The sequence below is a fragment of the Tupaia chinensis genome, unplaced genomic scaffold (assembly GCF_000334495.1).
Source record: "Tupaia chinensis unplaced genomic scaffold, TupChi_1.0 Scaffold000647_1, whole genome shotgun sequence".
In the NCBI taxonomy this organism is placed as follows: domain Eukaryota; kingdom Metazoa; phylum Chordata; class Mammalia; order Scandentia; family Tupaiidae; genus Tupaia; species Tupaia belangeri.
Window position 1 is genome coordinate 84,749 of NW_006160168.1, and position 25,146 is coordinate 109,894.

A 25,146-nucleotide genomic window follows, 5' to 3' on the forward strand; every position below is an offset into this window, starting at 1 on the left:
CCAGATATTAGACGCAAGTTACAGAAACTAGATAGGCTAGGGGAAAAGAATATTTGAGACTTAATTACAGTGGCTAAAAAAGTTTACAATAATCGGAAAACCCCTGAAGAAAGACAGGCCAAAGCTAATGACCACCAAACTCGGAATCTAGCAAAAATCTTGTTGACCTCCATGGCAGGAGATGAAAGAGAAAAACAAAGACGTCTGAAAGAGCTGGTCCAAGAGGGAAATACCAACGGGTCTAATAAAAAAAGCCGCCCCCACCTCAGGAGAAACCAGTGTGCCTGCCTACTGTAAAGAGGAGGGCCATTGGGCAAGGGATTGTCCAAAATGAAAGAACAAGCCTCCCTCCAATACTCCTGTCTTGACTCTTGATGATCATAGTGAATGGGGGGATGGGGTTCAGCACCTCTCCCCAAACCCAGGGTAACTCTCAGAGTGGAGGGGACCCCCATCAACTTCCTAGTGGACACTGGTGCTCAGGACTCAGTGCTCCTATAACCTCTTGGCACATTATCTGCCAAAACAGCCTGGGTCCAAGGAGCAACGGGAATAAACAAGTATTTCTGGACCACCAAGAGGATGGTGGACTTTGGAGAAGGGAAGATATCCCACTCATTCATGGTAATTCCTGAGTGCCCCTATTCTTTATTGGGCAGAGACTTACTAACAAAATTGGGCGCCCAAATTCACTTTGATCCAGAAGGCACTAAAGTCCTCAATAAGTCTGGGCACCCTATACGTGTCCTCACTGTCCGCTTAGAAGATGAGTACCAACTGCACCAACCCCCACAAGAGGTCTCCCTTATACTGGACATGGCCCAATGGCTGGTGGAATTCCCCAGTGCATGGGCGGAAATGGGGGAGATGGGATAGGCCACACATCGGCCACCAGTGTTCATAGAACTTAAACCAGGAGCAGACCCAGTCCGAGTACACCAACATCCCATGTCTCTAGAGGCCTGAACTGGCATCACCCCTCATATTCACTGGCTGATGGGGCAAGGAATACTAAGGCCTTGCCATTCACCTTGGAACATGCCACTCCTGACTGTTAAAAAACCTCACTCCAATGATTACCGACCTGTGCAGGATTTAAGAGAGGTCAATAAGAGAGTAATAGACATCCACCCAACAGTGCCCAACCCATATACTCTCCTTATCTCTGTGCCTCCAACTCATCATTGGTACACTGTCCTAGACCTAAAAGATGCCCTTCTTCAGCCTTCCCCTAGCACCTAACAGCCAAGAATTCTTCACCTTCTAGTGGTCAAACCCGAGCATCGATTCAACAGACAGTTAACTTGGGGACAACTGCCTCAGGGCTTCAAAAATGCACCTACTATCTTTGATCAAGCCTTGCATGAAGATTTGGGTGAGTTTTGAGTCATGAACTCCAAAATTGTCTTGTTACAGTATGTAGATGACCTGTTGGTAGCCGCAAGACCCAGCAGGACTGTCTACAGGGTACTCGTACTCTGCTCAATGCCCTTGGAAGCCTTGGATACAGGGCCTCAGCAAAAAAGGCCCAAATTTGTCAGCCAAGAATAAGCTACCTGGGGTACGAGCTTAAAAGCAGACGGCGCTGGCTGACAGCAACCAGAAAGGAGACCATACTAAAAATCCTCAGGCCTTGCTCTCCGAAACAGGTGAGAGAATTCCTGAGATCTGCAGGTTTTTGCCGGCTATGGATTCCTGGGTTTGCAGAATTGGCTAAGCCCCTCTATGAAGCCACCAAGAAAAGCCAGGGCACTTTCGTTTGTACAGAGCGAATGGAACAATCTTTTAACCAGATCAAGACTGCTCTCCTTTCGGCACCCGCCCTTGGTTTGCCCGATGTAACTAAATCATTCCACTTGTTTGTGGATGAAAGTAAGGGGGTCACAAAGGGAGTCCTAGTGCAACCCTTAGGATCCTGGAAAAGGTCTGTGGCCTATCTGTCAAAAAAATTAAATCCTGTTGCAGCAGGTTGGCCTCCCTGTCTCCACATAATTGCAGCTACCACCCTTATGGTCAAGGATGCTAATAAATTAGGTCAACTTAAAGTTCTTAGGTCAAGAACTTTACCTCTCCACCCCTCATGCAATTCAGGGATTCCTTCAGCAGCTCCCTGACCAATGGCTGAGCAATGCCTTGTTCTTTATCAGAGTCTCTTACTAAACCCCACCAAGGTCTTTTTTCAGGTACCCACTGCCTTGAACCCCGTGACCTTGCTGCCAGACCCAGACCTTGACACTCCCCTCCATGACTGCACTGAAATCTTTGCACAGGCTCATGGAATCTTACCTGACTTGAAAGACCAGCCCTTGCCAGATGCAGAAGTGACCTGGTATATGGACGGATGGGAGCAGTTTTGTGTCAAGGGGAGTGAGGTATGCGAGGGCGGCGGTGGTGTCAAAGCAGGAAATTTTATGGGCGGAGTCCCTCCTGGAAGGAACATCAGCCCAGAAGGCTGAATTGATAGCTCTGACCAAAGCTTTAACCCTGGGCAAAGACAGGAAGGTCGATTTATACACTGATAGACACTATGCCTTTGCAACTGTTCACATACATGGGGCTATATACCGAGAATGAGGCCTCTTCACTGCATAAAGAAAAATTTTAAAGAACAAAGCCAAGATCTTGGCACTACTGGCTGCCATTTGGCTCCCAAAAAAACTGGCCATCACTCATTGTCCAGGTCACCAGAAGGACGATTTCCCAGTTGCCAGGAGTAATAACCTGGCAGATTCCATAGCCAGGGATGCGGCCCTAAAAGCAAGAGTTCTAGTGGCCCAGATGCCAGACCCTGTTGGCCCAGTTCTCCCTATCTGACTCTAGTATACATCAGAAGACCTTGCATGGATAAGGTGCCTGCCCTCGGCCCACAATCTCCATGGATGGTGGAAGTCTGCAGATAATAAAATCATCTTCCCAGAGGCACTAGGTGACCAGGTCCTGTCTAAAATCCACTTACCCTCCCACATGGGCACTAGAAAAATGCAGGACCTCCTTCAATATGCTCACATTCTGATAAAAGGTGCTAACACAAAGATGGAAACTATAGTGCACCACTGTAAGGCCTGTCAACTGATCAATGCTTCCAAACCTCAAGGGCAGCCTGGCTCACGAATCAGAGGGAACAAGTCTGGAGCATATTGGGAAGTAGACTTTACAGAGGTAAAACCTGGAAAGTACAATTTCAAATACTTACAGGTTTTTGTAGACACCTTTTCAGATTGGGCAGAAACATTTCCTATAAAACATGAAACGGCTCAAATTGTGGCTAAAAAAATCCTCGACGACATCTTACCCAGGTATGGATTCGCCACTATGATTGGGTCAGATAACGGACTGGCTTTCGTATCCAAGGTAATTCAAGGTTTAGCCTCAGTGTTGGGGGCAGACTGGAAATTACATTGTGCATACCATCCCCAGAGTTCAGGACAGGCAGAAAGAATGAATAGAACTCTAAAAGAGGCCTCAACTAAATTAACCTTAGAAACTGGCGGTGACGGGTAGCTCTCCTACCCTCCGCGCTCTTCCAAATGTGCAACTCCCCTTACCAGTTGGGTCTAACTTCTTTCGAAATCTTGTATGGCCTGCCACTACCTATTATTCCTAACCTACAGTCTGACTTGTTAACAGAATTTAATGGTCACTCTCTGTTATCTTCATTACAAGGCCTCTGGGCCGTTCACCAGGACATCTGGCCAACACTGCAGGCTCTTTATGCCACTGGACCTCTTGCCGATCCCCATACGTTCCAGCCCGGTGACTGGGTGTACATCAAGCAACACCACAAAAAAGCCTTCAATCATACTGGAAGGGTCCCTACATGGTCATCTTAACCATCCCCACTGCTCTCAAAGTTGACAACATTGCCTCGTGGGTCCATCATATAAATATCAAGCCAGTAGACCTCCTTGTGCTACAAGACAACCTCATACCAGGATGGACAGCTGCGAGAGACCCAGGCAATCCCCTAAAGCTAAGACTGCTATGCATCAAACCTTGCTAATATTATTTTCCCTCCTCTGGCTGACCCAGGCAGGGGGCTCCCCTCATCAGCCCTTCAGACTGACCTGGCTCATTACTAGCACCACTACGGAGGAAATTGTCAATAGCAGGTCAAGAGATGCCCCCACAGGGGCATGGTGGCCAACCTTAGAATTTGACCTTTGCCTCTTGGCAGCAGCTCTTGGGATATTGGTGATTGGGAAATAAGTTCAAGGGGTGCACCTGAACATGGGAAAGGCATCAACAGGTGCAGCTTCAAGGGGGCCGATTATTCTCCCGGATGTATCCATCCATATCACAGGGCTGCCCTAAGAACAACTCTATTTTATGTCTGCCCAGGGCAGGAGGGGAGGGAGTGGTGGTAGTCACAAGAGGTCTCGGGTTACTCTCTGTGGAGGAGCCAAAACATTTTATTTTGCCAGCTGGGGCTATGAATCCACTGGAACCATCCACTGGGCACTTCCAGTCCAAAATGATTTAATACGTGTCACCCGGGCTGACTATAGCCCACTCTCAAGGCACTGAACTTTCTGGCCCATGCCTTAGTTTTCTTTGTAATCTGCTCCAGATATCATTCACAGAAACGGGAAAAAAATACACTGCACGGGAATCAGGGCAGACTTGGGGCATCCACCTATATCAAAAGGGATATGACCAAGGACTCCTACTGACCCTGAGACTTAAGGTTGAAACTTTAGGCCCCATTAAGGCACTGGGGACTAACACAGGCCTTGAACCCCCTGCCCCTAACCAGTGCCACCCCAGTACTATCCCTCCCACAAAACTCCCAAGTCCCGCACCACACGCTGGTGGTCCTCCCCATGGCCTCCTTGCTGGCTCCCTCAGGCCTTCATCTCCTGGCTCCCTCAGAAACCCCATTCCATGCTAACTTAGACCCTCCCTGGGACTTAACAGTCCAAGCTTTTCAGGTCCTCAATACATCCAGACTGGATCTCAATGGCTCATGCTGGCTGTGCTATGAAACAAAACTTCCCTATTATGAGGGCATTGCATAGCCTGGCACCTAGAACGAATCAGACAGCCCTGACTCGTAGATGGCGCCAACAAGGCAATGTTAGATTAACCCTTCAGTCAGTCACTGGGTGAGGACTATATATGGGGACAGTTCCCCGGCTTATCGGCATCTCTATAATGAGACTGTTACCTCTTTGCCTCCCGACAAGTACTTGGAACCCCCTGCTAATAGATGGTGGGCCTGCACCACGGGGTTAGCACCCTGCGTCCATGGGGCAGTACTCAACGATACACGTGACTTCTGTGTGCTGGTTCAGTTACTCCCTCGACTCATCTATCACACAGCTGAGAAGCTCTATCACAGATTAGAAGGACCCCCCACCCCAGACGAGTCAGGAGGGAGCCCATTACAGCCATCACCCTTACTGTCCTTTTAGGAATAGCAGGAGCGAGGACCGGAGTCTCGTCCTTGATCCTCCAGAGCAAGCATTACAGTGATCTACGTGCAGCCATGGATAATGATATTTCCAGGTTAGAAGACTCTATTACTCATCTTCAGGGGTCCTTATCCTCCCTTGCAGAAGTCATCCTCCAGAACCGGAGAGGCTTAGACTTAATTTTCTTTCAACAAGGAAGCCTCTGTGCTGCCATTGGGGAAGAATGTTATTTTTTTTATTGATTACTCAGGGGTGGTAAGAGAATCAATGGCCAAAGTCAGAGAAGGCCTTGCAAAGCATAAAAGAGACTGTGAACAGACCCAGGGCTGATTTGAATCCTGGTTCAACTCCTCCCCCAGCTTACTACCCTAGTCTCCACACTTTTAGGGCCCCTACTAATTCTGCCCCTACTCCTCACTCTCAATCCTTGCATTTGCAACAAACTAATAGTCTATCCGCAAATGACTCAACACCATCTGGTTAATGATTCTGAGGACTCAATATAAACCCATCCCTGACTGGGACCATATAGAGCTCAACAATAGGGATCCATGATTGGCTCCACTATGTACTTGGGAAAAGGGGGAAATGAAGGACCAGAGTGACTCCATTTCTATGCGGGGTGACTCCATTTTGTTAAACCCACCTTGCTGAGAATCAGCACCATCTCAAGGAGACCAGCCAATCACGTAGGAGAGGGTCATAATGAGAAGAACAAAAGAAATACCTGAGACCTGAAGTAGTAACTTTCTTGCCCAACTTAACGGTCTGAAGACCAATCAGTAAAGGACAACTTGCTTCTTGAAATCTACAGCCAATGAATAGCTGCCTGAGTGCATCCCTCAGCACCCCTTGACCTCCCACCTTAACAGCCAAATAAAAACCCAGCCCAACTAACACTGGGGCTCACAACTCTGATCCACTGTGGCAGTGATGGTTGAGGGCCCTGGCTTGAGCCCAAATAAAAGCAATCCTTGTGCATTTACACTGGAATCAGCTCCTTGTGGTCTTTTGGGAATTTTGCAACCGGGGCACTGCACCTCTTACTAATTGAAGGATCAAAACACCTAATCTTTTTTAAAAAATGAATTATTTTATTTATCTTTATTTATTTACTTACTTATTTTAATTTAGTCAGAGAGGAACAGAGCGAGAGAGCAAGAGAGAGGGGGAAAGTAAGAAAGCAAGCCACCAGGTCCAAGACTCAAACTGTGGTCAGTCATATGGGAGTCCAACACCCTTAACCACCATACCACCTGCCAGCCCTCAAAGCATTTACTCTTAATGTCAGAGTGCAAGATGTGGTATGCAGCTGGTTAGAAGTACAGTCCTAAATTATTAATGGATATGCCTGCGATTAAAGAAACAGTGTGTGACTCACAAATCCTCTCAACAGATGAAAATTTCTTTATATTTACCCTGTTGGTATAAAAGGAAGACCTAGACCTAAGGCATAGAGCAAAGAGGTGGTTTTGTGCCAATCATGAAGAACAAGCTGAGTTGTACAAAAGTGGACTAAAAAGCCTCATATTTTTTCAATCAATATAAAATTGTGGTGTTAAGTAAAGGAGATGTACTCTTAACCCAGTAAACTACAATAGACAGAAAAATGGCATCTCTGGTAAGGACTGAGTGTCAGGAAAGCAGAAAGGAGTGTAAAGGAATTAATGTTTGAAGAATTAGAAGTTTTCCCAGAAGGTGACCAAAACACAAGCTATTCTCACATGGCCATCTCCTTCCGCCCCAGGACTCCTAGAAGGAGATGAAGTCAAATAGATGCCCTTGCTCTCACAGGAGTCCTCTGGATTGAGATAAAATCTAAATGTGGAATTTTATAAAATAGCTAGCTAGTATCTACAGAACTTAACATCAATCTCTGTCTCATACATTCTCCCCGACAAAGAAACTCATCCCATTTGAGATTGTTTTATGGCACGGTTATGTCCTTTACTGCCCTAACTACTTTAAAGCAGTATTTGTGCTAAAGCTTCTGCAATTATGCTCCAGTGAGCACTTTAAAAGGATTGTGGCAGAACCAGAAGTTGGCATAAGGCTCCATCGCTGAACTCTCATGTAGTTGACCACAGTTCAAGTCTCATACCTGGAGGCTTAAACTCACACCGGGTGCATGTGCATTTGTGTGCAAGATCCCGAGAAGAGGAGGGAGGAGACGGGATTGTGGCATGACCATCCCCCTTGGGGGTGATTTCTTGTTTTCTGTCTCTCTGTCTCTCTCTCTCTGTCTTTCCGGCAAGTGCACACACCCTATAGCAAAAACCTCTCCCCCCAAAAAAAAGGCTTGTGGCCATTCTGTTCATTTGCTTCCTCTATTCCATCTCACTATTCTGGATCTGCTTAGATATTTTACCACCCACCCACAGCCAAAGTTCACGAAACCTGTGCTACTCCAGTGTGTAGACTGCTTTCCTGACCTTGACTGGGACATCTGTCCTTTCTTGTTGAAGATACTTATCAGTGACATTGATTAGGATGGTAAGAATATGCCACACATTTATGTCACAATTTATCAAAGCCTGGCCACTAGCTCTGCATTAGAACTTCTTTGTGATGATATATTGATGTTACATAAATTGAGAACCCTCAGTCACCTGTTCCACTTTTCTGAGTCGTGTTAAGTTGCATATGTAGTTTGTGGGTACCTTAAATATCTTTAGGGGTAGGTGACAATAAATATATGGCATTTTCTTTCTGTCTTCTGGTTCTTTGCCCAATTGCTTCATTAGACATTCTGATGCAAATAAATCAGAAATGACTTTACTGGTGAAGGACAATGTAGAATATCCAGGGAATATTCATATTTTAAAAAAAAGTAAATCAAATGTTGGGAATGCTATTTACAGTAATGTAAGATATAGTCTCCACAGTTCAGAAGCTACTGATAGGGTGTAGTGGTTTTAAAAATAACCTTCAAAAGTTTTGACATGTGGTGTCTATGCCTCCTCACTTCAAATTGGGGGTCTATGAAAACTTGAAGAACAATATATAGTAAAGGTAACACTGGGCCCGTTTCTGAACCCAGGCTTTAAGAAACTGGCAGTTCCCCTTGCCTGTCCCTTGGTATACTTGCTTTTGGAATTCAGGCACCATGATGCAAGAAAGTACAAACAGACCATGGACAGGTCTAAGTAGATATGAATCAGACTGTCTACCCACCCTCTGACTCAATTCCTAGGCAATGGCTTGTGCCAATTTGCTAGCTATTGCTAATGTGAGCAACTCATTTTGAGAATGGATCCGCTAGCCTCCACCTGAGCAGCCCCTGCTGATATCCAGAGAGAGATGAGCTGCTGCTGCTGAACTCTGCCCAAATTGCAGAACCATAGACGAACAAAAAGACAGTTATTTCCAGTCACTATGTTTGGGGGTGGTTTGTTAAAGTCAAAAAAATATATAAAAAACATTACTAAAAGAGGTAATATACATATAACAGTTTTGGCCATCTTCATATGTGCTCATTATAAATGAGATAATGGTCCCCAAATGTTAAGAGATTTGCCAAAAATTAAAAATGCAATGAGAAGAGGCATGAAGAGTCAAATGCAATCTTCCAAAGCAGTCATAACGGTATAGTGGCAACCCTATGCTCTGGGAAGCCAAAACCATAAGAGAAGGTCTCAGGATCATAGCTCAGTGTCTTCCTCTGCTTTCTGGAGGCATCCACATATCCCTGTGATCCTGATTGGGGCTTGGGGGTGGACAGCAGCCTGCAGATCATGGAGGTTCTTGTCTCTCTCTCGCTCTCTCTCTTTCTCTCTCTCCCTTTCTCTGTCTCTTTCATGAAAGAAATAAGTAAATTAAGAAAAAAGAAAAGCAAACCTCCAGTCTGACTTTGATGCTTTACCAATAGCCTGTGTCTCCTTGCATGCAGCCTATGTTTGAAAAGCTTTTGTTTTCTAGGTCCACACCTAACTGGCATTCTTCAAAAGATAACTCCAATGTGAATCAAGTCAAAGAATACTCATGTTACATAGGAGTCAAATGCATATCTCACATTTATTTTAAAATCAAAGATTCTTCCAACAAGATCCTATCCAAATATCTGGGTAGTATGGTCAATTATCATTAAGTGAGGAAAACAGGACAGTATAAAATACAAAAATAACAAAAACAATGGCCAACCAAATAAAAATGTTAAAGATTGGCAAGATAACATGTCAACATGTCATATAATAGACTCTGATTGTATGCAACTTCAAAATATATTGATCTGAACCAAAAATAAATTTAAAATAGAAATATTCACTTACCATTTTAGAAAATGTCACTTGATGTTTCCATTTCTGTCATGAATTTACGAAGAAGGACCCCTAAAAAACTGGTGTTTTCTTTTTAGAGAGAGATTTTTTGTCATAGGGTACAGGTGCTCACCAGAGAGACAGAAGCAAGAAATGACTCCCCAAAATGAGATGCCCACATCGCAACCCCTTCTCCTCCATTCTCTTCTAGGTATTTTGGGCATACAAGCCTACACACACACACACACACACACACACACACACACACACACACACACGCCTGGCATGAGTTTAAGCCGCTGGATCCAAGACTCGAACAGCAGTCAACTACCATTACACCATCGGCTGGCCCCATGAAAGTGGTGTTTTCTACAATGCTTGTATCTCATTAAGACCCAGTAAATATATGTTAACAAAATCAAAGAAGAAAATGCCTACTGGAAGAGTTTAGATGAATCTGATAGAACTGAGTTCACAAAGGAGAAAATGTAAGCAGACCGTCAGTCCCATCTGTATACTCAACCGAAATACCTGGAACATTGCTCAGATCTCTTTTTTCATATAAAGCCAATGAAATAAAAAACGTTTTGCCCTTCTGACTATCAAAATTAAATAAATATTTCCCTCTCCTGTTCCTGTTTTGTCTCATGTTATGGCAGAATGAATCAAATGAATATGCAGAGTTAAATCATAGTTCACATTTATTGGCTATAGCACTCAAATTAGCTCATCAGTTGATACACATTGTCCAGGCCTGGACAGATAACAGTTTCTTCTTTTACATCAAATTTATCTCTAAAAACAGCTTCTATGAGAGCAAGACAGCCATCTATTTTCTAGGGACGGTCTCTGCTTTGATGTGTCTGATGTTAACACAATTGTGTCCTTAGCTATTTCCAAGAAATACTTTAGAATACATTTTAGGTACATGCTGACTGAACTCCTCTCATAAATTCTGGCTCCTTAGATGTAAAACACCACTTATTTATTATATGAGGAGACTTCAAAAATTCTGCATAAAAATGGAATTAAAAGATACAGATAAAAAATATAAACTTCATTTCTCAACATAAGCTATATCAAGTTCAGGACACTTTCATAAGCAATGATACTAGCCATTTAGTCCATTCTTGGGAATTTAGCCACATCAATACATGTTTTTTTACATTTTAACTGAAAAATATTTTTTGCCCTTTGAAGATTTTTTAAGATTAGAAAACTAAAAGAAGTCAGAGGAAACAAATAAGAACTGTAAGGTAGAAGCCTAATGATTTTCCATCAGAAGTCTCACAGAATAGCCTTTGTTTGAAGAAGAATGAGCAAGAGTATTGTCATAGTAGTCAAGAAATGAAGCTCTCCTGGGCATTTTTCTGCTAAAGTTAAAGCTAAATTTCTCAAACCACTCTCATGATAAAGAGATACTCTCATTTTTTGTATCTCCAGGAAGTCAACAACAACAACAAAATACCTTGAGCATTTCAAAAAGCTGTTGCTATGCTGTTTATTCTTTCTTTTTTTTAAGAGAGAGATTTTTGCTATAGGGAACATGCACTTGCTAGAGAGACAGAGAGACAGAAAGCAAGAAACCACTCCCCAGGGGGGGATGGCCACCCTGTAATCTCTTCTCCATTTTCCTCTTGGAATTTTGGGCACACATGCTCATGCGCTCAGTGTGAGTTTTAAGCCACCAGGTCTGGGACTTGAACCATGATTGACTACATGGGAGCTCAGCAACATAACCATTATGCCATCTGCTGGTCCCATGCCCTTTACATCTTGACCTGTCTGCTTTTGCTTTGACTGAACCACTCCACCTCTCTGGTAGTCATTACTTTGATTGTGCTTTGTCTTCAGGATCATACTGATAAAGTCATGTGTCATTTTCCATTAGAATTTGTCTAAGACATACTTCAAGAGCCTGATTCCACTTGTTCAAAATTTCTATCAAAAGCTCTGTTCTTCCTACAGATGATCTAGTTACAACCATTTTGACACCACTAAAGCAGAAACCTGGCCCAACTTTAACTTTTTAGAGAGAACTGAGTAAGCTAAACCAACTGAGATGTCTATAATGTTGGTTGTTATTTCTGCTGTTAATCATCGTCTTTTTAAAAATTTTTCTCATGTTTTACAATCCCTGTACATCTTTACAGCCTTTTCATTATGATTCTCCCATAATGAATACATTCTATATTAGTCCAGTCAAAGATATTGCCATATACATTATCATCACCAGAGAGTTTTCCATTTTTGTGTTCATTAAATGATTTTGTTTCTCCTTTTTTGCCCCTTGACTGTCTCCCTTCCGTCTCACCCTCCCCAACCTCCATTGTCCATCTTGCTCCTATATAAGTCCTTTTAAATCAGGGCATGAACAAGATTGATTTTCTCCTCTCAGATGGATGTGGATGATATGCCATTGTGGGCATTGTCTTCAAAACCATCTTGTCCCTTCCTAAAATCAGTTATTCATTTATAAACTGCTGATATCCTTGGGGCATTACACTTAAAATTAAGCTTCAGTATTGAAGCATAAACTATCAATGATTTCACCCTTCTGCCATCTACTACTGTCTGATCTCTCTTCCAACTGCTCTTCCCCTATGCTAGCTTCCTAGGTGATCCTCAAACATGCCAGGTCCAGTCCCATCACATGGCATGTTCCTCTGCCTAGAACATGCTTCCTCCTTTAACAAAATGATTTATTTATTCAGCTTCTACAGACCTCTAGTGAAAAGATCTATTTCAGAGAGGTCCCCCAAAAGCACTCAAAAACAGACAAGGTTCCCTTTCTACACTTCCTTACCCTTCTTAATTTGTTCTCTATATGCTGCTTTGTGTTCCTAATATATGTTTACCTAAGAAAAAAACATACTAGCTTATTGATATATGCTTATTGGTTTATTATTTGGTTCCTCTACAAGGCTATGAGTTCTGTGAGGTCAAGAACTTTGCCAGATTTTTTTCACTGCTATATCCCGAATGCCTAGAACAGTGCCTAGAGCACAATGCCCACCGAGCTGATATTTGCTATTAAATGGGTGAAGATGAACTCTGTGTACCATCTAGTGAGTAACTAGAAGACCTCAACAGAGTTTCCTACATGGGCTACGTAAGATTAAAAGTGCTGCAATCAAAAAGTTTAAAAGAGGCCAACAGATGGCATAATGGTTAAGGTGTTGGATTCCCACATGGCCAACATGGTTCAAGTCCCAGAGGCTTGAAACTCATGCAGAACATGTGTGTGTATTCCCAAAATCCTGAGAGAGAATAGAGGGGAAGGGATTGCAGAGTGGCCATCCCCCAGGGGGTGATTTCTAACTTTCTCTCTCTGCTGTCTCTCTCTGTGTCTCCAGCAAGCACATGTGCCCTGTAGCAAAAATCTCTCTAAAAACAACAACAAAAAAGAGGGACCAGCAGATGGTATAATGACAATGTCACTGGACTCCCATGTAGTAGAATACAGTTCAAGTCCTGGACCTGGTGGCTTAAACTCACACCGGGCACATGTGCATGCATGCTCAGAATCCTGAGAGGAGAATGGAGGAGAAGGGATTGCGGCATGGCCATCCCCCTAGCAGGGTGATTTCTTGCTTTCTGTCTCTCTCTCTCTCTCTCTGTCTTTCTAGCGAGCACACATGCCCTATAGCAAAAACCTCTCCAAAAAGAAAAAAAAGTTTAAAAAAAGCAAAACACAGAATACAAAATTATCTTTGTTTTATTGATATGATATATTTTGCTTTTTTATTATAGTTGTAGTCAGATCATTGGCCAATTTTCTTTCCTGTATATATGATTATTAATTTTAGATGTCAACTTGACTATGCTAAGGGATGCCCAGAGATCAAGTACAATATTATTTCTGTGTGTGCCTGTGTTCCTGAAAGAGATTGCCATTTGAATCAACAGATTGATTAGACAGTAGATAGATAAGAAAATCTATCCTCACCCACCTCACAAGTGGGCATCGTACAATCCATCAAAGGCCTGATTAAACCAAACAATAGCGATAGGTTGAAATCCCCTAACTCCCACCTAGAACATCCACTTTTCCATTTGCAGTTCTCAGACTTTCAGGCTTTTACCTCACTTTTCCCACCACTACCTATCACCTCACCTCTCCTTCCCCACCAATCTTGGGCAACAGCTTCAGACTAGGAGTTATGCTATCAGTTCCCTGGTTCTCAGGTCTTGGAACTCAGGTAGAATTACACCACTGGCTTTCCTGTATCTACAGCTTACAGACAGCAGATCATGAAATTTCTCTGCCTCCATAAGGACACAAGCCAATTTCCATAGCAAATCTTCTCCTAGATCTGTACATACATGGTCTGTTGGTTCTGACTCTCTGGAGAGTCTTGACCAACTAATACTCTATAATTGTTTTTCTCCCTCAGTAAACAAGCAGTATTTGTAATAATTTACTCAGTCACAACCCATTCAGTGATTCTCCAATATGAAAATTAAAAGTGTTATTTTAAAAAAGAAAAATGCAAAATAAGGAATAGAATTTGTAATTACATTCTTAATTTCTGAACATATTTGAAGAGCAGAGCATTCTTTTTTTTTCTTTCTTTTTTTTTTTTTGAGAAGTTTTCTCTAGAGGGCGCATGCACTCGCCAGACAGACAGAGAGAGACATAGAGACAGGAAGCGAGAAATCACCCCCCAGGGAGGATAGTCACGCCGCAATCCCTTCTCCTCCATTCTCCTCTCGGGATCTTGGGCACGTACACACACGCGCCCGGCGTGAGTTCTAAGCCACCAGGTCCGGGACACAAACCATGGTCCACTACGTGGGAGTCCAGCGACATAGCCATTACACTAACTGCTGGTTCTCAAGAGTGGAGCATTCTTTAAACTATTTCAAACTCGAAATTGTGCAAATTAGCATAGAATTCAGATGTTTGGCTAGTCAATACATGGCCAACAGACAGTGTGTAACATTCCCATCAACCAGAGGTAATGTATAAACTTGTCAAATGTAGTAATGAACCCAACACAGCCATGTACATCACAAGCCTAGCAAGGCATTTACAAGTGTATAAACTATTGGGATAAATTATTTCCTTGACTTCTTGGATTACACTGTTATTGGAACGTGGCATTTGGGGGAACTGGAACTTAATGAACTTTAGATGAACTGGGATATGGACGGTTGCCTCTAATGAATCATTGTGACAGAGGCTGCTTTCCTTCCTTCTTTTTTTTAATAGGAAAGAGGGCTCAGAGTGAGAGTTACAGGGTTTTTTTTTCATCGCAAGTTCAGTGAGAATTTGCAAGGTGAGTGGGAGTATCACACGTTGTTTTGATGAATAACTAAAAGGGTTTGCTTGCTGAACACCAGATATCAAGCAGTTTGCCAAGCAACTAGAAAATATCACCATCCATAGCATTTTACAAAATAAACGTGGAAGCAATTTAGAATACAACATTTCTCCAAAACAGTTCATCAGTCAAAAGCAACCCAGCTTCCTATGGCACACTCTAAACACCCACCAAGGGAACTGCCTGTTAGTTCTCAGGTATACATAAAAGGTTTTGTTTCAATTTCTAAGAAACTAACCCCTCCAGGGAGAATTTTTTTATTTGTAAGTGGTAATTTCCATATACCCAAAGTCTAACTCATAGTACTAGGATTCTTAACCAAGGTGAAAAATTTCATTTTACTACCTATTCATTTCATTTCTCCTTCTTCCTTTTCTCCTTCCTTTCTTTATACCTTCTCTGCAGCTATAAGTTTGTATCCCTACACAGTTGCCTTTGAAGAGTAGGGTAACAAAATGGCCATTTTTTGTTAGAACAGGAATGAAAATCAGTACAAATCACATAACCAATTACTCTGAAGGCATGTCACAGAGTATCTGGATTTCTGTAGGGAACTGAGAAAATAAATCAAGAACACCTTCTTCCTGATGCAATTTTTATATTCTTCACTAATCCAGATAAAAGAACCATTCTTTTTAATGACTGAGATTATATAATTTAAAGTAACAAAATGATACAATGAACATGCTCCAGATAAAACTCAGTTCATTTGAATTCAGCCTGGCTGAAAAATGTCTTTCTAGAAGTTAAAAAGCCTGCAGTTTTAACCCCCTGAAGGCTTTTCAGAGGTTGACCCTGCCAACTTATACTAAGCGTGTTCAATCATACACGTCATTAGGTTTGCAGTCTCTTAAAAACAAGCAAGCTAAAGCCTATCATTAACTTTCACACTTTTTCTTCTTTCATATTGACCTGGCTGCACAGACTATGGAGAGACAGACCCAGAGAGGTCATAGTTCTATCGATGAAATGGTTGTTAAAACACAAATGCTTGTTCTCCTTGTGGGAAATTAAATCTGGAGATGGGGATCAAAAAGACAGAGAGGGGTGCTGGCCAGCCAACAAAACAGGGAAAGCTTACACATTCAATCCAGATCAAAACAACAATGAGATACCCCCTTCCATATCCTTTCACCATATCGTGAAACAATCAAAATTACATACAGGTTGCTATCCCTACCAGACGGTACCAGTTCTAGAGCCAAGCCATCTGGGTCAGAATTCTAGATTCTCCACACTTGGGCAAGGTTTTATTCTTCTCTGTGACTCAGATTTCACATCTCAAAATAAGGATATTACTTACAAATGATGAACTGAGTTAATTCTTGTAGGGAAAAAAAAGGCTAGCAAATACTTATTCTGGTCGTGTTGAAGGGGACCAGATATTCGTGTCTGCACTCCCATGACTCACCTAGTATTTTGCTCAGAAGAGATTCAGAAAAGCCTGCTGGTAGGGTGGTGCTGGGTAAGGCATTTCGATTCTCTGAGTTTATGAGAAAGAAAAATGTGCGTTAGAGAGTTGCAGGGGGATGGGGAACAAAGATGGTTGACATTCTGGCCACCGTTTTGCGGGTACATCTACTCCTTATCACCTTTATATGTTAGTTTGTCTAGGTTCAGTTTCCACCCCGTATTCCACAATTATATGCTCTTTCTCAATTCAACACTGTCTTTTCAATTAGTGTTCTTCACTCAGAACTCTCCACTAAAGTTCAAATCTATACAAGAAGTGGAAATGTGACATTTGAGAGACGTTACAAAGTTACTTCACTTGCAAAATGTGCATAATTAAACTAAACACCATCCCCAAACCCTACTTTTTATTATTTGGTCATTTCATATATATGCATGAATTATACCATGAATTATATATGTATATGATCCTTGACTTAGAATGCAGTTACATCTGGATAAACCCATCATAAGTACAAAAATATTATAAATCGACCCAGCCACAATTGGTGTACTGCTAAAATGCTTGCTCTGCACTTATGGCCACGGAGAGGCCTAGGTTCAATTCTTTTTTTATTTATTTATTTTTTTCTGGAGAGGTTTTTGCTATAGGGCGTCACATGTGCTCGCCAGAAAAAGAGAGACATAGAGACAGAAAGTGAGAAATCACCCCCCAAGGGGATGGCCACGCCACAATCCCTTTTCCTCCATTCTCCTCTCGGGATCTTGGGCACGCACACCTATGTGGCCAGTGTGAGTTTAAACCACAGGGTCCGGGACTCAAACCGCATTTGATTACATGGGAGTCCAGCAACATAGCCATTATGCCAACTGCTGATCCCTCCGGGTTCAATTCTCAATCTAAAAGCCAGAGTAGTTGATCTGCACCTATAATCCCAGCCAGTCAGGTGGCTGAGACAGGGAGAAGATGAAGGAGGAGGATCACAGCTTGAGGCTGGCCTGGGCAACACATAAGACCATGTATAAAAAAGAGCCAGGTGTGGTAGCACATGCCTGTACTTCCAGCTGGAAGGCTAAGAAAGGAGAGTCAGGATATGGAAAGATCCTCTTAGAAATCAATCAATCAATCTTAAGATAAAAATGCATGTAATACCTCGATAAACAAACCACTGTACAGTTAAAAAAAAAAATTGAAGTACCGTTAGTTGGGGACCATCTATATTTGAGTGTGCGTGTGCAGACACCTGCATGTGTATGTACATGTCCATGTCTGTGTGTGTGGCCCATGCCTCCTAGGGGAATGCTGAGTATTTCTGAGTGCCTATTGAGGTTTACGATAATTAGGTTAAAGCAAAATCAATCAGTAGGTCCTATAATTTCCTCTGGAAACATCCAGCTGCTCAGAGGCAGACATAGAGGTTGGACCATGGAGTTTAATTAAAGTTGAGCTTCAGCAAGTGAGCATACAGAAGAGGACAAGGGATGGGGGATACTGCAACAGAGTGATTATAATCACAGCTCATGGAATCTATGTTGAGTACTAGAGACGTTTGCATAGACGGTTTGGGTGATTGCTAAAAAGAATGGTGAAGTCAGTGCCTGAGAGTTCTCAAGGAAGTTAAAATAAAAGGAACAGATTTGAGACTAAGAATGGACTACTTAAAATCAAGGAATTTAAGCTCAAGTTTTAAGGGAGAGGAATATGTTAGCACTAATAATGATAGAGAAGAAAGGTATCACCAATTGTACTTTCTTTTTTCTTTCTTTCTTTTTTCTTTTTTTTTTTTTTGAGAGGTTTTTGCTACAGGGCGCGTGAGTTTGCCCAAAAGACAGAGAGAGACAGAGGGATAGAAAGCGAGAAATCACCCCCCAGGGGGGATAGCCACACCACAATCCCTTCTCCTCCATTCTCCTCTCGGGATCTTGGGCGGGCGCCCGGCATGAGTTTAAGCCACCGGGTCCGGGACTCGAACCGCAGTCGACTACATGGGAGTTCAGAGACAGCCATTACGCTAACTGCTGGCCCCAACAATTGTAGTTTCTAAATATCTCTTGATCCACTCATTTGCTTCCACTACCACGTCCCTTATCTATGTTTCCATGTTTGAACATGTCCAATAATAAATTAGCTTAATATAATATATAATCATTGTTATTTTATATCCAAATTACCTGTAAATGAGAGTACCTTTCTAGAACATAGAAAAAATAATAACAAAAATAAGTATATCCACCCAGTATAATATCAATGTTTACAAGAGTTTTCTATAAAAAATGTAATTAATAAGTATGTGCATTACAGAGAAAACTTAAGCTATATCATGCACATTAGTAAAATTCTGTACTTACAAAAAGTCTGGGAAAATAACTAAAAATGTAAATTTAGAAATATTTCTGCAGTAATGGTTTAAAAGGTAAATGGGAATAAGCAACATAATTCTCCATATTTTGTTCTTCAGAAATATATTCAACTACAATGTATTATAGAAGAATGACACATCCTCTTAGGTTTATAAAAAAAAAAGAAAAAGAAAAAGGCAGATTGCATTCCTAATAAAGGTAGCACCATGGCATAGGAGGATGTACCTCAGTGTCTCTCACAAGGTAATGACAATATCCAACTTGGCAAAATAAATGAATCACATAGTAGAAGCTATAATACAAAGTAGACCAAGACTTTCTTGCATATTGTGAAGATATTTCAAGAACTTATAACTGTGTTCTTTATGCTATGATTATATTTTTATTAAAAAAAGAATATTCTAGGGGCCAGCAGGTAGTGTGGTTGTCAGGGTGTTGTACTCCCACATGACCAAGAGCAGTTCAAGTCCTGGACCTGGCAGCTTGCTTTGTCTCTCTCTCACTCTCTCATACAAATACACACACTCTCTCTCTCTGATCAATTTAAGATAAGTAAGTAAGTAAATAAATAAATATAGATAAATAAAATAATTCTTAAAAGAAGGATATTCTAAAAATATATTTCATTGTATGTCATGAACAATACAATATTTTAAAGCCACAATGCCTTCTCATAGCCTCTAAAATGCATTCAGTTCTAGGGCTAGTAGGCAGTGCATTGTTGAGGTGCTGGAACCTGCGGTTCAAGTCCAGACCCGGTAGATGTGTGTATGTGCATGCCCAAAATCCTGAGAGGAGAATAGAGGAGAAGGGATTCCAATGTGGCCATTCCCCCTAGGCAGTGATTTCTCACTTTCCTTCTCTGTCTTTCTCTCTAGCAAGCTCACACATTTATGGCAAAAACAATCATCACCAAAAAAGGTATTTAGCTCTAATGCAAATACAGTCATGCTATTCGGTTTTGTTAAGGCATTTCACATAGTGTTTAAAACTCTAAATTAGTGCTTTTGGACTGAGAATCAGCACTATTATCTGAATTACTCAGCATACTACATACCCAAACCAGCAGTATAAATATGAGTAAACATTTTTATTAATGATAATATCACAGTTTAAGCACATGACTTCTAGACAGAATAATTAGCATTAAATGTATTGAAAAAAAAGCTTCCAGAGGAGACAAATTTTTCAGGTATCTTACAAGCATATCTTTTAAAGTAGAATTATCCTTTTAAATTGCCAGACCTGAATGATAAACTATGCCCTGCCAAGATAAACTCTTCACAATACAGGCTGTGCCCTGCTTTAAGGTTTTTAATTTTAATATAACTGTGACAGACCAAGAGCAGGTACAAAATCTGAAGATGTCAACCCCATATCTTATCACTGCTTCCCTGAAATTTAATCACAGAAACAGCAGTTATAGCACACATATTGATCTTTCCTATTTCTGAGACTACGTGAGAAAAAAGCATTTTTTTCTGAGGTACCTAATGTCCAATCACAACATTTTCATTTCAGCTCAACATCTTGAATTGTAACCTGGAGCTGAATCACAAAATGGCCATAATGCATATAAGCCTCATGCTTCTCAAGGAAATGAACCAAAATGTCCGTCTCAAAGGAAGGATGCTATCCCACAGGCTCCATAAAGTCCTTGCTTAAAGAGAAAAGAAAACCTGAAAATACAAATAATATTGTCTGTGATTTTTATAAAGTATTTTTAGTAGTATTAAAATGGAATTGGGAGAAGAAATTACAGATATTATAGAAACGAGAACAGGGGCTGGCAGGTGGCATGGTGGTTAAGGCGCTGGACTCCCACATAACCAACTGTGGTTCGAGTACCAGACCTGGAAGCTTGCTTTCTCACTTTCCCTCCTCTCTCTCTCTCTGGACAAATTATATAATTTTTTAATTAATAAAATAAAATAATTTTTTAAAAAATAAATGAGAACATAAAGAATAATGTTATAACTCCAGGCTACCTTTAAGGTGTTTATTGCAGAATGGCAGGTGTCACCAGCACTACTGAAAGTACCCATCATTCAAGTAATTATTTTAAAAAATATATTCTAAAGTTTTAAACTTAGAGGAAAATAATAAGGAAAAAAATCTATTTTTTCTCCCTTTTAGTCATTCTGCTATTTCTTAACAGAAAATGGACAGAGGGGACTGAATCCCAAAGTAGGCAAGCTTTGCTACTTACCCCTACTTCTCAAGTATTTTTGAGGGGCTATGGTCAGGTGTCATGGGGAAAAGTAGTTTATGGTTGAAAATTGGCTATATAAAGTTGAAATGATTTATGATTCTGGTCTACATCTTGCTATCCAAATATTATAGAAATATTGTCTTGAATTCTACTCACCTGACATTTAAGGAAATAATAAGATGCCCTAACTATGTTACCTCTGTAGATGTGTACTCTGGAGCTAGTAGGTCTTACTCACAAGGTATTGTCATTATGTAACAGTTACCAAGTATTGAAAAAAAAAAAAAAAGAATGAATGAAGAAGAAAGACTCTGCCTAATTAATCATTTTAATTAACACTGAATCTCTAGTTTTTGTCATTTTGAGATGTGTAAACTCATTGCCCTAAAACAACATATGGAACTAGGAAAAGGACACATTTGTGTCACATCCCACAGGAATTCTCTAAGAACAGGTCCTCTTGACTGAGGTCTCATTCCTTCAAGCTTCCTATTCATGCTCTGAGACAACCACTGATATGCTTTCTAGCACTACAGATTAGTTTGTATTTTTAAAGTTTTATATAAAGGAACTCAAAGTGTGTTATATTTTTTTATCTGGCTTATTTCATGCAGAATACTTGAGAAGACTCGATTATGTAATATGTAACAATAATTCATTTTGTTTCATTGCTGAGTGGTATTCCATTGTATGGCTGCACCACAATTAGTTTACCCGTTCATGTGCTGATGGGCATTTGGGTTGATTCCAGTTTTTTACTGTTACAAATAAAACTGCTCTGAATATTCACTTACAAGTCTTTGTATGGATATATGCCTTTTTTTCTCTTGGTTATACATAGTTATTTATGTTGCCAGTTATATGGTAGTAGGTGTCTACCTTTTTCAGAAACTGGCAATCTTCCACAGTGATTGTGATTTTTTTTTTTTTTTGAGAGGTTTTTTCCTATCCGGTGCATGCACTCGCCAGAAAGACAGAGAGAGACAGGGAGACAGAAAGCGAGAAATCATTCCCCAGGGGGGATGGCCACACCGCAATCCCTTCTCCTTCATTCTCCTCTTGGGATCTTGGGCACTCATGCACACATGCCCAGCGTGAGTTTAAGCCACTGGGTCCAGGACTCGAACCACAGTCAATTACATGGGAGTTCAACAACATAGCCATTATGCTAACTGCTGGCCCCATATTTTTATATTCTTAGCAGCACTATAAGAGAGTGTAAATTCCTTAGCATCTTCCTAAACTTTGCCTTTAATGTTATTCATTTTGTTAGGTATGTGGTTGTGTCTTAATGAGACTTTATTTGTACTATACCAGGCACTAATTATGTAAGTGTCTTTTCATGTGCTTGTGTGCTAAACATATATTATTTTGGGTAAAGATTCTGTTCAACTATTTTGCCTATTTTTAATTAGTATGTGTTTTGTTATTGCCAAGATTTGAGATTTCTTCACACATTTCAGGTACAAAACATCTACTAAGGGGAACCAGCAGTTAGCCTAATGGCTATGTTGCTGGACTCCCACGTAGTCGACCGCGGTTCGCATCCTGGACCCGGTGGCTTAAATCACACCGGGCACGTGTGCGTGCGTGCCCAAGATCCCGAGGAGAATAGAGGAGAAGGGATTGCGGCGTGACCATCACCTCTGGGGGGTGATTTCTCGCTTTCTGTCTCTATGTCTCTCTCTGTCTGTCTGGCGAGCGCATGTGCCCTATAGCGAAAACCTCTACAAAACAAACAAACAAACAAAAAAAAAAACCTCTACTAAGTACATGACTTTTGCAGTTTCTCTCAGTGTGCTAGTTTATCTGTTCACTGTCTTTACAGTGCATTATTAAGAGTAAAGCATTTTACAGAGGGCAGAATAAGACTCTGCAGCAAGTGTCTTACTGCCAGAACATCAAGTTAAACAGCTATCTGAACACAAAAATACCTTCCCAAGAGTTAAGAAAATGAGGTACTATATCAGTGTACCTAGTTATAAAATAAAAATAAAAGCATGTTGAAAAACACAGAAAAGGCAGGCTTTTTAAAATTTGTATTATTATTATTTATACATTCAATTGCTATACATCATTTAGATTTTAAAGAGATTTTACCCAATATGATATTCACCATATACCAGACAAGCTGAGAATACTATACAAAACATCATAAACAGGCAACAAACCATATCTGTGTCCCACAAATGTCTTACTTTTCCATTTTTTTTCTAAAATTTCCCTTCCTGCACTCTTCCCCTCTCTCGTTCTCCTTCCACTTTGGCCCCAGTGTTCATAACAATTTTCAACACATCTATGTCCTCCAGTCTTTCAGTTTCTACCATAGAGTGAAGACAGTTGGTATATGTTAACTTGAGACATACAATGTCTCTGTTTCATAGCCTGACTTCCTTCTCTCAGCAACAAATCTTCCGTGTTTATCCACTTTCAATCAAATATCAGGGTCTTGTTGTTTTTTATGGCTCAGTAGTATTCCATGGAGTAAATGTACCACACTTTTTCAAACCATTCATCCATTTGTGGACATTTGAGTTGGTTCCATGTCTTAGCAATTGTGAATATAGCCACAACAAATATAGTTGTGCAAGTGCTTTTCTGACTGAGTGTTGTCCTTTGGGTAGATATCCAGGAGTGGAATTGGTGGGTCATATGGTAGTTCTATTTGTAGATCTTTGAAGAACCTCCATATTGTTCTCCACAGTGGCTGGACCAATTTGCATTCCCACCAACAATGTAGGAGAGTTCCTACTTCACCACATCCCCACCAGCACTTATCATTTTTTGTTTCTTTAATCTTTGCCATTCTGACTGGGGCTAGGTGGTTTCTCATTGTAGTTTTTATCTGCATCTCCCTTGTATTTTTCATATGCCTTTTGGCTATTTGTATGTCTTCCTTAGAGAGTTGTTTATTCAGCTCATTTTCTCATCTTTTAATTGGGTTAATCATTTTCTTCTGGGTAAGCTGCTTGAGTTCCCTGTGAATTCTGGTTATTAAAGCACAGTTAACAAAATTTTTCTCCCATTTTGAGGGTTGTCGATTCACAATAATTACTATGTTTTTTACTATTCAGAAACTTCTTAATCTGATATAGTCCTACCTGTCTACTTTTGGGATTATTGTCAGTGCTTTGGGGGTCATGCTTAAGAAGTCTTTGCCTATCCTAAGGTCTCCAGGGTTTCCCCAGTGTTTTCCACAAATAGTTTATAGTTTGCGAACTTAAGTTTAGATCTTTGATCCACTTTGAGTTGATTTTGTTAATGGTGAAAAGTAGGGGTTCAGATTCATCTTTCTGCAAGTGGATACCCAATTTTTTCAGCACCATTTGCTAAAGAGGTTTTTTTCTAATTCACTGGATTGACTGGTACCCTTTGTCAAAGATCAGTGGGCTGTATGTTTTGGAGTTTATTTCTGGGGTCTCTACTCTGTTCCATTGGTCCTCATGTCTATTTTTGTGCCAATACCATGCTGTTTTGATTATCATAGCTTTGTAATATATTTTGGGGTCAGGAAGTGAGATGACACCCATTCCACTCTTCTTGCACAGGGTTGCTTTGGCAATATGAGATCTTTTATGATTCCAGACGAATTCTATGATTGTCTTTTCTAGATCTGTGAAGAACATCTCTAGTAATTTTACAGGAATTACATTAAATATGTAGATTAATTTGGGTAGGTTTGCCATTTTAATTATATTAATTTTCCCAATCCAGGAACATGAGATGTCTTTGCACTTTTTTTGTATCTTTTTTTATTTCTTTTTTAATATTTTCATAGTTTTCCTTATAGAGATCTTCAACTTCCTTGGTTAGTTTATTCCTAGGTATCTTGGACTTTTTTGGGAATGGTAAATTGGATTACTCAGTTATGTCTCTGTCTGCTTGTTGTTTATGTATAGAAATGCTATAGATTTTTTTTTTTTTTGGAGAGATTTTCGCTATAGGGTGTGCACACTTGCCAGAAAGACAGACAGAGATAGAGAGACAGAAAGAGAGAAATCACCCCACCACCACCTCTCTCATCCTCAAGGGGATAGCTTCACCACAAGCCTTTCTCCTCCATTCTCCTCTCAGGATCTTGGGCATGCACACACATGCGCCTGGCATGAGTTTAAGCCACCAGGTCCAGGACTTGAACCACAGTTGACTACATGGGAGTCCAGTGA

General features: G+C 40.9%; 1 pseudogene; it reads left to right on the forward strand.

Moving 5' to 3' along the window:
* Positions 1–387: 387 nt before the first annotated feature.
* The window catches only part of LOC102490114 (uncharacterized), a 51,579-nt pseudogene continuing 26,820 nt past the window's right edge, over positions 388–25,146 (forward strand).